A 12,188-nucleotide genomic window follows, 5' to 3' on the forward strand; every position below is an offset into this window, starting at 1 on the left:
GTTTCTGTCCATAGAAGAGCATTGTGAAGGAAGTACTACTTTGGCATGTCCAAATGGTATCAATTTTCTACAATGCTTTCCTATGCCCAAATAACCATCCTTCACAAAATTTCAGCTCACTCCATTCATTATTTTGAGCCCAGCTTCAACATTCATATTTTTGTCCAGCGTGGTACTTTGCAAAGCAAGTACCACCTAGGATCCTCCTTTTGAGCTCAACATTTGTGAAGACATTCTCCTTAGTAGATGATCATCCTCAGCCAAAACTCACGCCCATTGGCCATGTGCATTTCCCGTACCGCTAATCAAACACTTGGCTGCTAATTCATGTTTGAGCATCGGTCGGTCTCCTCGTGAGAATCTTATGTTGTAATTTTCTTCCTAGCACCAACCTAGGGAGTGCCCAACCCACTAGACATGCCTAGGCCGCCTAGAACACATGGCAACATTACGGTCACGCGATGACCACGCGACGGGCATACGAGTTTACGCGCTCTAGAGTTGGGGCCCTCGGCCACCGTCCAAACCTCGACGTATCGCCACCAAACCATGTATTTGTGATTAAATAGGTCCTTATGTAACTAGAAATGATTTTTGGAAAAAATAAATAGCAAACTATGAGGCAGCTGCAGTTCAAATTTGACCCGCTTCCAACTGAATCGGTGGAAATTTGTCTTTTTCACGAGAGGTGGATCAAAACATTTTACACCCAAAAATTTTGTCAATTGTGCATTAAATATGGCCTAGTATTTTATAAAAATGATTTGGTCCAATTTTGCAACAATTATTTGGTAGTTCCTTCACAAAAAAACCACCTTTCGGGCACTCGGAAAATGAAAAATGGTTTTTTCGTCCAAAGAAAATGAAAACTTCCTTAGGCAACATTGTTTGCCATTCCAATATGCACCCTTGTGCACAATATGAGATCATTCGAACAAACTATGCCACGAATGTGGCCATAAGATTGATCATTTGGCTTGAAAGTTATGAATCTTCAGAGATGATAGCTCATTTCTGAGAACATTTTTTTAAAATAATTGCCGTATTACAAGTTTGTTATTTTTCTTGGGAACTTGGCCACATATAATGACACAATGTGAAGGTTTCCCAATTTTTAGATTTTTTTTGAATTTTTTATACCCGTTTCAAAATGCGGTCAAAACGGCGGGCTTGACCGTTCCAAGCTAGTGGTTGAATCTTGGAAAACTTTTTGTGTTTCTCTGATTAAATAGATACTTATGTACCTATAAATGATTTTTGTAAAAAATAAATAGCAAACTATGAGGCAGCTGCAGTTCAAATTTGACTCGCTTCCAACTGAATCGGCGGAAATTTGTCTTTTTCACGAGAGGTGGATCAAAACTTTTTACACCCAACCATTTTGTCAATTGTGCATTAAATATGTCCTAGTATTTTAGAAAATTGATTTGGTCCAATATTGCAACAATTATTTGGTAGTTCCTTCACAAAAAAACGTCCTTTCGGGCACTCGGAAAATGAAAAATGGTTTTTTCGTCCAAAGAAAATGAAAACTTCCTTAGGCAACATTGTTTGCCATTCCAATATGCACCCTTGTGCACAATATGAGATCATTTGAACAAACTATGCCACGAATGTGGCCATAAGATTGATCATTTGGCTTGAAAGCCATGAATCTTCAGAGATGATAGCTCATTTCTGAGAACACTTTTTAAAAATAATTGCCGTATTACAAGTTTGTTATTTTTCTTGGGAACTTGGCCACATATAATGACACAATGTGAAGGTTTCCCAATTTTTTGATTTTTTTTGAATTTTTTATGCCCGTTTCAAAATGCGGTCAAAACGGCGGGCTTGACCGTTCCTAGCTAGTGGTTGAATCTTGGAAAACTTTTGGTGTTTCTCTGATTAAATAGATACTTATGTACCTAGAAATGATTTTTGTAAAAAATAAATAGCAAACTATGAGGCAGGTGCAGTTCAAATTTGACCCGCTTCCAACTGAATCGGCGGAAATTTGTCTTTTTCACTAGAGGTGGATCAAAACTTTTTACACACAACCATTTTGTAAATTGTGCATTAAATATGTCCTAGTATTTTAGAAAATTGATTTGGTCCAATTTTGCAACAATTATTTGGTAGTTCCTTCACAAAAAAACCTCCTTTCGGGCACTCGGAAAATGAAAAATGGTTTTTTCGACCAGAGAAAATGAAAACTTCCTTAGGCAACATTGTTTGCCATTCCAATATGCACCCTTGTGCACAACATGAGATCATTTGAACAAACTATGCCACGAATGTGGCCATAAGATTGATCATTTGGCTTGAAAGCCATGAATCTTCAGAGATGATAGCTCATTTGTGAGAACACTTTTTTAAAATAATTGCCGTATTAGAAGTTTGTTATTTTTCTTGGGAACTTGGCCACATATAATGACACAATGTGAAGGTTTCCCAATTTTTTGATTTTTTTTGAATTTTTTATGCCTGTTTCAAAATGCGGTCAAAACGACGGGCTTGACCGTTCCTAGCTAGTGGTTGAATCTTGGAAAACTTTTGGTGTTTCTCTGATTAAATAGATACTTATGTACCTAGAAATGATTTTTGTAAAAAATAAATAGCAAACTATGAGGCAGCTGCAGTTCAAATTTGACCCGCTTCCAACTGAATCGACGGAAATTTGTCTTTTTCACGAGAGGTGGATCAAAACTTTTTACACCCAACCATTTTGTCAATTGTGCATTAAATATGTCCTAGTATTTTAGAAAATTGATTTGGTGCAATTTTGCAACAATTATTTGGTAGTTCCTTCACAAAAAAACCTCCTTTCGGGCACTCGGAAAATGAAAAATAGTTTTTTCGTCCAAAGAAAATGAAAACTTCCTTAGGCAACATTGTTTGCCATTCCAATATGCACCCTTGTGCACAATATGAGATCATTTGAACAAACTATGCCACGAATGTGGCCATAAGATTGATCATTTGGCTTGAAAGCCATGAATCTTCAGAGATGATAGCTCATTTCTGAGAACACTTTTTAAAAATAATTGCCGTATTACAAGTTTGTTATTTTTCTTGGGAACTTGGCCACATATAATGACACAATGTGAAGGTTTCCCAACTTTTTGATTTTTTTTGAATTTTTTATGCCCGTTTCAAAATGCGGTCAAAATGGCGGGCTTGACCGTTCCTAGCTAGTGGTTGAATCTTGGAAAACTTTTGGTGTTTCTTTGATTAAATAGATACTTATGTACCTAGAAATGATTTTTGTAAAAAATAAATAGCAAACTATGAGGCAGCTACAGTTCAAATTTGACCCGCTTCCAGCTGAATCAGCGGAAATTTGTCTTTTTCACGAGAGGTGGATCAAAACTTTTTACACCCAACCATTTTGTCAATTGTATATTAAATATGGACTAGTATTTTAGAAAATTGATGGAGTCCAATTTTGCAACAATTATTTGGTAGGTTCTTTAAAAAAACCTATTTTTGCCACTCGGAAAATGATTAAAAATAGCTACAAAGATCAGAAATGCATACAAATTAGTCCTTATCCATGAAATGTGGTCTAACTCTAGTGAAAATTTGTGTGATGCCCTTTTGCAATATATTTTTCATAGCTACTTCACAAAATCAATGAATTTTTAGTACTTGGAAACTACTTAAATCAATGGTTTTTCCAAACCAATCAAAACTCTTCCCACGGATCGATGACATGGCGCCCATCCATTCATCCATCCATCTCTCCATCCCACATCCATCCATCCATCTATCTACAGAAAAAAAGAAAAAACTGAAAAGGAGATACCCCACCCGCAGCCCAAACCCTAGCTCTGATCCCCCATCTCCTCGCCGCCGCCGCCCCCTCCCAAACCAGTCCTCCGCCTCATCCCCCTCCTCTCCCCGATCCCATCCCTCCCTCATCTCCCACATCGCTGGCGCCACCGATCCAAACCTCGCCGGCCGGTGGCCTCTCCCTCTCCTCCCACCTTAGGTAGAGCCACCACCCACCCATCTCTCTCTCCTCCCACCTCAGGCAACCCCTCTTTCGCTCGTCTCTCCCTCTCCCATGCACCACTCCTGTCTGCCACAACCACCTACGGATCCCGCTTGATTCCGGCATCCTCCGGCGTCGCCAAGCCTACCCACAGCTTCCTCTCGCTGCACTCCCTCTTCACCACCGCGTCGATTTGCTTTACCCCGCCTCATGTGGTCGCCCGCATCACTTCCTCCCGCTAGGGTTTCGGTGGTGGTGTGGACCTCTTCGTTGCGCACGGCTGAGATGAACATCCTCGGCGGTGGTGGCGGTGCGCGTGAGATCCTCCTACAAGGCCGCCGCCGGATCAGCTCCTCTCCGCCGGTGGATCCTCGCCTCCCCGACAAGGCCGCCACCGGACCCCCTCCTCTTCGACAGCAACGCCTCCGGATCCGCTCGTCCTCGACAACGATGGCACCGAGGAGCACCAGGAGCTTCGGATCAGGTAACTTATTATCTCCCTCTCTCCCTCCCGCAGGGCATGGAAGCAGTACCTACTTTGGATCAGGGCTTTACATATAACTCTGATGCAGCCGACTTCCATTTTGCGATATAACTAATCATGCTGTTTTCTGTTCTTGTTGTGCAGTGTGCCAAGCTCAGTTTGGTCCTTGCCAGTGAGCCTGCTATTCAGTACCTCGGTTTCTTATGTTCAGTGTTTTTTTAGCTCTCCCGCTCATGGTGCGTGAATTTTCTTTGCAATTTAAGGACCTCAACTGCCCAAGAAGATCCGCACTCTCGCGTCCTTCAAGGAATACACCTTTGCTGCATACGGAACCGATATTGCGGTTTTTAAACAGACCGATCTGGTAAGGGAATTGTTGTGTTTAGGATAGCTGAATTAATCTTATCAGTCATGTTAGCTATTAGCAGTCAAGGCCTTGCGTGCTGATGATTCATTGCTGTAACAGTTGGGCATTGATCCATTTTGAAAGTAGTCTTAAGTGTTGATTCATTGCTGGAACAGTTGGGCATTATTCCATTTTGAAAGTAGTCTGTCTAAGTGTTGATTCATTGTTTGGTGCCTGCTGAATGAAATTATTATCGGCTACTTATTCCAAACTTCCAGAATTGAGTTCCTGACCAGAAAATACCTTTGTATCAGATGTACTTGTAGATCTCTTGTGAAATCAGATGTTGATTGTGGATTAATAGGTGCACTTGTAATGTTCTGCGAAACAGCATGTTTGATTGTGTGGTTATACAAAAAAGATAAATTGTGGGAACTTTCAGTTTCTATATTAGCTCCTTTTCCTTATTTTTACAGCACATAAAAACAAACTTGTTGTGCCTGGGTTTGTGGATCTTAAAAAAAATCACCTATGCTTTCCTTGCTCATACAAAACGCCCAACTGTAGTTCTTGTAAATACAAGCGTGCATACCATCGGCACCTTAACCAAAAAGAAAAGGCTCTAGCCACTTCTTATGACAAGAAAAATAGAAGTGACCCTAAATTTAAACATATTCCTCTTTACTGAAAACTCATTGTTCTTTTCTAAACTATTGCAAAAGTCGAGCAGTGGAACTGATTATATAAATTTTATATTGTCTTGGTAGCTTCACTCGTGTCTTCCACTGATTGGTTTCTGCTTAACCCATGTGCAGAGGACGTGTACAAGAATCTGAAGAAGAACGGCAGCGGGGGGCAGGAGCCGGAGGCGACCGGCGTGACGCCGGCGACCACAAGCTCTCCGGTGAGTCGGCTCCATCTTCTAGCCCTAGCACCCTATTTTCTGCTCCTATATTATGCTCTGTTGGTTTAGAACACTAGCAGCAGTAGCCTACCATGTATATGTACTAAACAGCAGGATTTCAATCACCTTTTGTACACTAGCAGCTTGCTTACACAGTTGTCACGTTTGCTTGTGGTAGCCATTATGTGGCTGAATCATGTCTGTGTCTACTAATCATCAGTTAATAGCATTTGGCTTCTTTGTGATGGCCTGGGACTATTTTATGGTGATGTGGATATACTTTCTGATTTAAAGTTACTAATATGTGGTCTGGTGTCATATTATGGTATAATATTCTTTGTTTTGACTCTTTCTCTGGTGCGAGGAAAGTTGTGAGTAGACATCAACGATGCCTACTTGCTTGGCTGCTACAGTGATGCATGCGCCGGTCAAGCAAGCACACATGCATATACGTACATGTTGGGATAGTAGCAGATATTCCCTCTGTTCCTGCTATATGCCTACTTGCTTGGTTTGCAAAATGCTGTGGTGAATCATGAAATCTACAACGTATGTCAGACTTTAGAGATGCCGTTTGGCATTGATGAGAAGATATTTCATATTCTGAGCAATAATGTTTGCATTTCATACCGATAGTTGCCAAACTATAAATTGTTATAGCCTTTTTTCTTGTTGTCCATGCATGCTTATATGTTTGAGGGTCAAGTGATGAGGAATAAACCATCAACAATATGATGGAGCTATGCTGCTTTGATTCTTAGTATTTAAGTCTCTGATGATACCTCAACACCCTGATATGTTTTTGGCTTTCTATGATGTCCACATACTGAAGGAAGTCCTACTATCTTCACAACAAATAAAATTTTTCTTGAACGAGTTTATAAATTGAACTATCTCCACAACAAAGATACTTACCATTTGTAGTTCCAATCTAAAATGTTGCCTGATTTCATTTGTGGTTCAAGTGATGATGAGAAACTGCAACAACATGACAGGAGTTACCTTCCTGTGATTCGTAGTTTAAAGTCTGATGATTTCTTACCTTCAATTAACTGTTGTCTTGTGAAATGCGCTCATGTTCTTGTTTTCTTATGAATTGCTTGATGCAATTTCTAAGTCTGGTGTTCTTGAATAAATTGCAGCAATATGACAGGACCATGTTTTGTACTAGTTTTCTGTTTGATTTCTCTATCCAAAATTTTCCTTTGCCTTCTGTTTTGCAATTTTGTTTCACTTGTCTTCTCTGACTTCTACCATGATCATTTCCGAATGTGTTGTCTTAACTACCAATGATCACTTCTTTTGATCATGATCATGGCTGTTACCTCACCATGCCATTTACTAGCTATTACCATCAAGGAAACTCGAAGTATTTAATAACCAGAAAGCTTATGGTTTGGTCGGACTAAGGATGTAAAGAAAACGAATTTTGTCGCTATTGAGAATTGTATTTGTTGTTGACAATGCTGCGTACATAGAATACCTAATTGTCTTATGTAACTTAATTTCCTTGCATTTTCAACTCTGATTTTGAACGACTAAAGTTACTCCCATGAACAATTTTGCTAAACATTTATCACATCTTGGATCTGCTCTACTGCTTACATTAGTGTTGCCATTCAAGTTGTTTGGTTCTGGTCTCACCAGCAGTACATTCTAATGCTGCTTTATGTTCACTCTCTTACAAGAGCTCCCTGCCTATTCTTTCTGGAGTGTGAAGCCGTGAAGCCAAGCAAGCTGTGAAGCCCTATTTAGCAAAGAGTTTTTGATCTGTCTGACTGTAAATTGTAATATTGTAACAGATTGGAAAAGACTAATGTAGTGTTATTTGATGAATTATATTTGTCTTGTCCTATTTGAAATAGTGATTGTGTATGTTAAAAATATATGAAATGGAAACATGACCAGCGGGACCAATTTATGTCCCACTTATGAATATAATCTGAGAAATTCTGAAATTTTTGACATGTGGGACCACCATCAGACTAGTGGGACCAGCTCTAAAATAAATGATTGAAACATAGAAAATCAATTGATGGTAAGAAGGCCACGGCCCAACAATAAAAAAGGCTACAATAATGGGCTTGGCCCATGAACCCTATCAAAATTTGATGGAAAAAAACACAAATACGCTAAATTAATGGGCTCGGCCCATGTAAAATGCCGGATCGGACCGGGCTGAATCTTGTGCCACATCAGCTTGCCACGCTGGATGCCTACGTGGCCTGGGAGGTTGCTAGTGACCAAAACGCCACAGTAGATATATTTTGGTCATAAACGTCTACGACCTTCTCACAGAGAAGGTTGCTATAGTCAGTTTACGACCGCCAGCTTTTGACCTCCTGTTTTTGGTCACAAAAAGGTCGTAAATGGAAATTTGTGACCTTTCAGTGACCAATAGTCAAGGTCACAAGTTGACATATTTCTTGTAGTGAGTGTCCGGGGGAGTTGAGCTCCGAGGTGTTGTTATCACAATTTTATCCTTGCAGTTCTGGAATACCTGAGTTTAGCTTCACCGACATCGAAAATCTCTTTTATGTAGTTGTTGGTGAGATAACCTCGACGCCACCTAGTACTGGGGTGGGAGTTCGGGAGTATTGCCATAACTCGTATAACGGATGCTCTTCGAAGGTTGAGGTAGACGATTTCCGAAGGTTTCTTGGTTATGTGTTGAAGGATGGATACAGCTGGATGTAGGATTTGCTAGTTTTGGGTGAGATATTATGCTTCCCCTGTATCCCCAACACCTGATTGCATAACTGGGAAAGTTTCGGGAGTTTATAAGTGGGAATTCAAGTAGATCTTAGGATAGCTTTCCGACGAATGTATGATATGAAATTGGGGTTCGACGTCTAGTGGTCCGCCTATCCACGGTTGGTTTTATAGTGGTCTCGTTGTGTCTTAAAGAGTCCTTGGCTATGCCGACTCGGGGACGCTTCATATGTCATGTGCACTGCCTTGTACATGATGGTGCTGTTCGATCGAGCCTGTGTGGGCCCCACCACGAAAACTTCGGACGAAATCTCTATCATATGTTTGTTCCGGCTTATTCCGCAAGCCAATCTTATGTTTTGTTTTGAGTTGTGGTATTTGAGTTGCTTCGAAGTCAAATGTTGATTCCATACCTTCCCCAAGCGGTGTTCTCATACTCCGATGTGAATACTAATCCTTCTTGATAATGGAGATTGTCATGTCAATCCTTTTCACCGGTGTGTTTCTCTTCAAGTGGATCCGATCTTTTCAACATCCACAAGATCCAATCTCAGCTTTCTCAACGGTGCTCGTTTCATGCATCCCAAGCTTCGGGGACTACTGTCGGAGTAATAGGCCGCGGGTAGGCCAACCCGAGCCCCAGAACCCTTCAAAACATCGGGGCAGGCTGCGCCCCTCAAGACCCCAGGACGAAGAGCCGCCTCCTGGGGAGTCGATGGCAAGACGGCCGACTGCCCGCTCACGGCCGAGTCCCAGGGATAACTTCCAGAGAAGCCGGCTTTGGGGAGTCGGCCTGCGACTCCAACAAACCCCATGACCTCATCAAAGGGGACGAGGCAGGGGCGTGGCCACAGTGAAGCCCACCCCGCCCCTCACCAAGGGCAGGCATGGCCACAGCACGCCGTACCCCGGAAGATCTCCGTGCGGCGTGGCACTGTTGCCATGCCAGCCCTGACATCAGCACCACAGGGCCGAATCCTGCACCCACGATGGCTTGTTTGTACGGCCTGGAGGCAGCAGGCCCCACCAGTCAGTGAGACCTCGGGAGACGGCAGGAGAACCACCAGTCGGACCCGTCAGGAGTTGGCCCGGGGGAGTCGGCCGAGCCCTCCCTCGGGGCCCACACGCCATTAATCAAGATGTGATGGGGAGAGGCAACAGTGATTGCCCGCCAGGCGGCGGGGCTGTTGGCATGACCTCATGATCAAGCCCGCATCATCAGAAGCACGGCTACAGTAAGCAGCAGCCGGCAAGACCCGCCCGCGGCGAACGCGGGCTGTCGGCTCCGTACGAGGCCAGTCGGCGGGGCCCGCCAGTCGGCGGGCCCCAGCGGTCGGCAGAGAAGATGGAGGCCAGAGACACTGACGGCTGGGCATGCGCCCAGCCGGATTACCATTGTACCCCTGGGGGTAGGCCTATATAAACCCCCCAGGGCACCCATGCAAAGGGTTGGAACCCATTAGCTCTAGACCAGATCATATAGAAGGGAGAGAGCTAGCCTTGCCCTCTCCTACCACCAGAAAACAGCTCAAGGAGCAACCGTCTAAGCACTTTGGCCATAGTGATCATGCGGAGACCCCGCAGAGCAGCAGTAGGGGTATTATCTCCCCGGAGAGCCCCGAAGCTGGGTAAGATTCGCCGGCGTGCATGTCTTCGCCTCATCCCATTTCCAGGCACCGGCGACGTTCTACTCGCCCCCACCATGATAAGCCATCCATTGGCATATGTCGCACCGAACCCCTGACATTTGGCACCCACCATGGGGCGTGGTGCACCGTCGTCTGGAGATCTGTTCTGGACGGGAACCCTTTTCCTCCCTGGCGAGCGCAGCCAGCCAGGCACGCCAGACGGAGTTTGCGCCGACGCGCTAAGCGGTGTCGAGATCGCCTGCGCGGTCAGCTCCTTGGCCGAACTTGTCGGCGAGGTTTGCCTCTCCGACGAACCTGCATCCCACGCAGGCATGGGCGGCCCCGAGAACCTCCTCGCGGGCCTCCTCGATCAACTCCACGTTTCTGGCGAGCCTGCCGTAGACTTGGAGTCCGTAGGCTCCACCGACCCGATGCTGGTCGACTCCGACACTGCGTCACTCGACGTGTTCCCCACCAATGTGGTGGTCTACGACGAACCTCTCCCCCACACAGAGAGTAACGGAAGCACCGTCACCGAGGTGCTAGTCATCAGTCATGACGAGCTCCCCGGCAGAGGAGCGCACGATTTGCTCGGCGCGGCGCTGCAAGACCTAACTGCGCCCATTCCGGAAGACGCTGACGCAGAGACGTTGGAGGCGCGCCGCCTTTAGGTCGTTGAAGGCGCAAAGAAGCTGGCCAGCATGAGGCGCTTGTCAGAAGCCTACCAGCGGGAGATGGATCGCGTCGTCGGCGGCTCGCCGGCCCCGGCGGGGCCCAGCCGCCTTGATGCGGTTCGGCAGCGCGGTGTAGCCATCGCCAACCTGTTTGGGGCAAGCCGCCTTGTGTACGCTACACCAGCGGAGAACATCCGAGCCGCCCAGACAGCGGCGGACGAGCTGGACAATTTCGAGGGCGAAGAACGCCGCCTCATGATGGAGCGAGTCCAGCGGCTTCTCAACGCGGCTGCCGCGTAGAACGAGGCCGACTGCCGCGCGGAGGCGCCTCAACGGCCCGTCGACGACCTTCACCGAGATCAAGGTGCGACGTCTCGGACGCCGACTGGCGGCGCCCGAGGAAGAAGAGACAAGGAGCCGACTGTCAGCCACAGTCGGACTCGCATTACCATAGAGCGTGACTGAGACGGCCGCCCAAGAGCAGTGGAACGACGGGACGACTGTCTACCTCCCCCTCCCCGCAAGGAGAGGTGAGTCTCCCCGCCGCCTGTTGACCATCCGACTCTTGGTGACCACCTTGGCCGCCGAGAGGGAGTTGGGGAGAATGACGCCCGCCACCGGATCGACCGACTCCACCGATCCTTAGCGCTGGAAGAAGAAGACGAGCTGGGTCCGCCTTGTTTCGGGCCCCACATTCGGGACGAACCCTTTCCCAGAGGGTTCACACTCCCAAGAGACACGCCCAAGTATACCGGCTCCGTGAAGCCGGAAGACTGGCTAGTCGACTACTCCACGGCTGTCAGCATAGCAAACTGCAACAAGCGTGTCGCCGTAAAGTACATTCTGCTCATGCTCCAGGGCACGGCCCGGACATGGCTGAACAGCCTAAAGCCCCGCAGCATCAACAGCTGGGTCGACTTCACCGAAGCGTTCATTCGCAACTTCACCAGCACGTACAAGCGTCCTCCCAAGCCTCGTCAGCTCTCCTTGTGTGTGCAAGGCCCAGACGACTCGACTCGCGATTACCTCACGCGTTGGGACGAGCTCCGGAACTCCTGTGAGGGCGTGCACGAGGTGTAGGCCATCAAGTACTTCACAGCCGGGTGCAGAGAAGGCACCCTCCTCAAGCACAAGCTCCTTTGCGAGGAGCCAGAAACCCTCGACGAGCTGCTGATCATAGCGGACAAGTACGCCACTGCCGACTCCTTCATGAAGGCGGAAATTCAAATCAGCACAACTGGCAAAGTGGCTCCTCAAGCTCCAAGAACTCCGGCGGTAGATGCCGGCCGGCGACAACAGCAGGGCGACAACAAGCGCAAGGCCCCGCAGCCGGCTTCCAGCAGCCGGCAGGTCGCGACCGTTGAAGCCCAGCAGCCAGATGAGCAGCCCCCGCCCAAGCGACAGAAAGGCGGCAAGCCAAACTGGTTGCCGGCCTTCTCCTATGAGCAGACCTTGGATGGACCT

General features: G+C 46.3%; 2 non-coding genes and 1 pseudogene across 2 annotated transcripts; all 3 read left to right on the forward strand.

Moving 5' to 3' along the window:
• Positions 1–6,227: 6,227 nt before the first annotated feature.
• On the forward strand, positions 6,228–6,324 carry LOC125541875. Its single transcript, XR_007297715.1, has one exon. It is a non-coding gene; the product is annotated as a small nucleolar RNA R64/Z200 family (small nucleolar RNA).
• An 84-nt stretch (positions 6,325–6,408) lies between these two features.
• On the forward strand, positions 6,409–6,493 carry LOC125541860. Its single transcript, XR_007297702.1, has one exon. It is a non-coding gene; the product is annotated as a small nucleolar RNA Z199 (small nucleolar RNA).
• Positions 6,494–6,667: 174 nt separating this feature from the next.
• On the forward strand, positions 6,668–6,746 carry LOC125541862 (annotated as a pseudogene).
• Positions 6,747–12,188: the final 5,442 nt, after the last annotated feature.

Source organism: Triticum urartu, chromosome 2, assembly GCF_003073215.2.
Source record: "Triticum urartu cultivar G1812 chromosome 2, Tu2.1, whole genome shotgun sequence".
Taxonomy (NCBI): domain Eukaryota; kingdom Viridiplantae; phylum Streptophyta; class Magnoliopsida; order Poales; family Poaceae; genus Triticum; species Triticum urartu.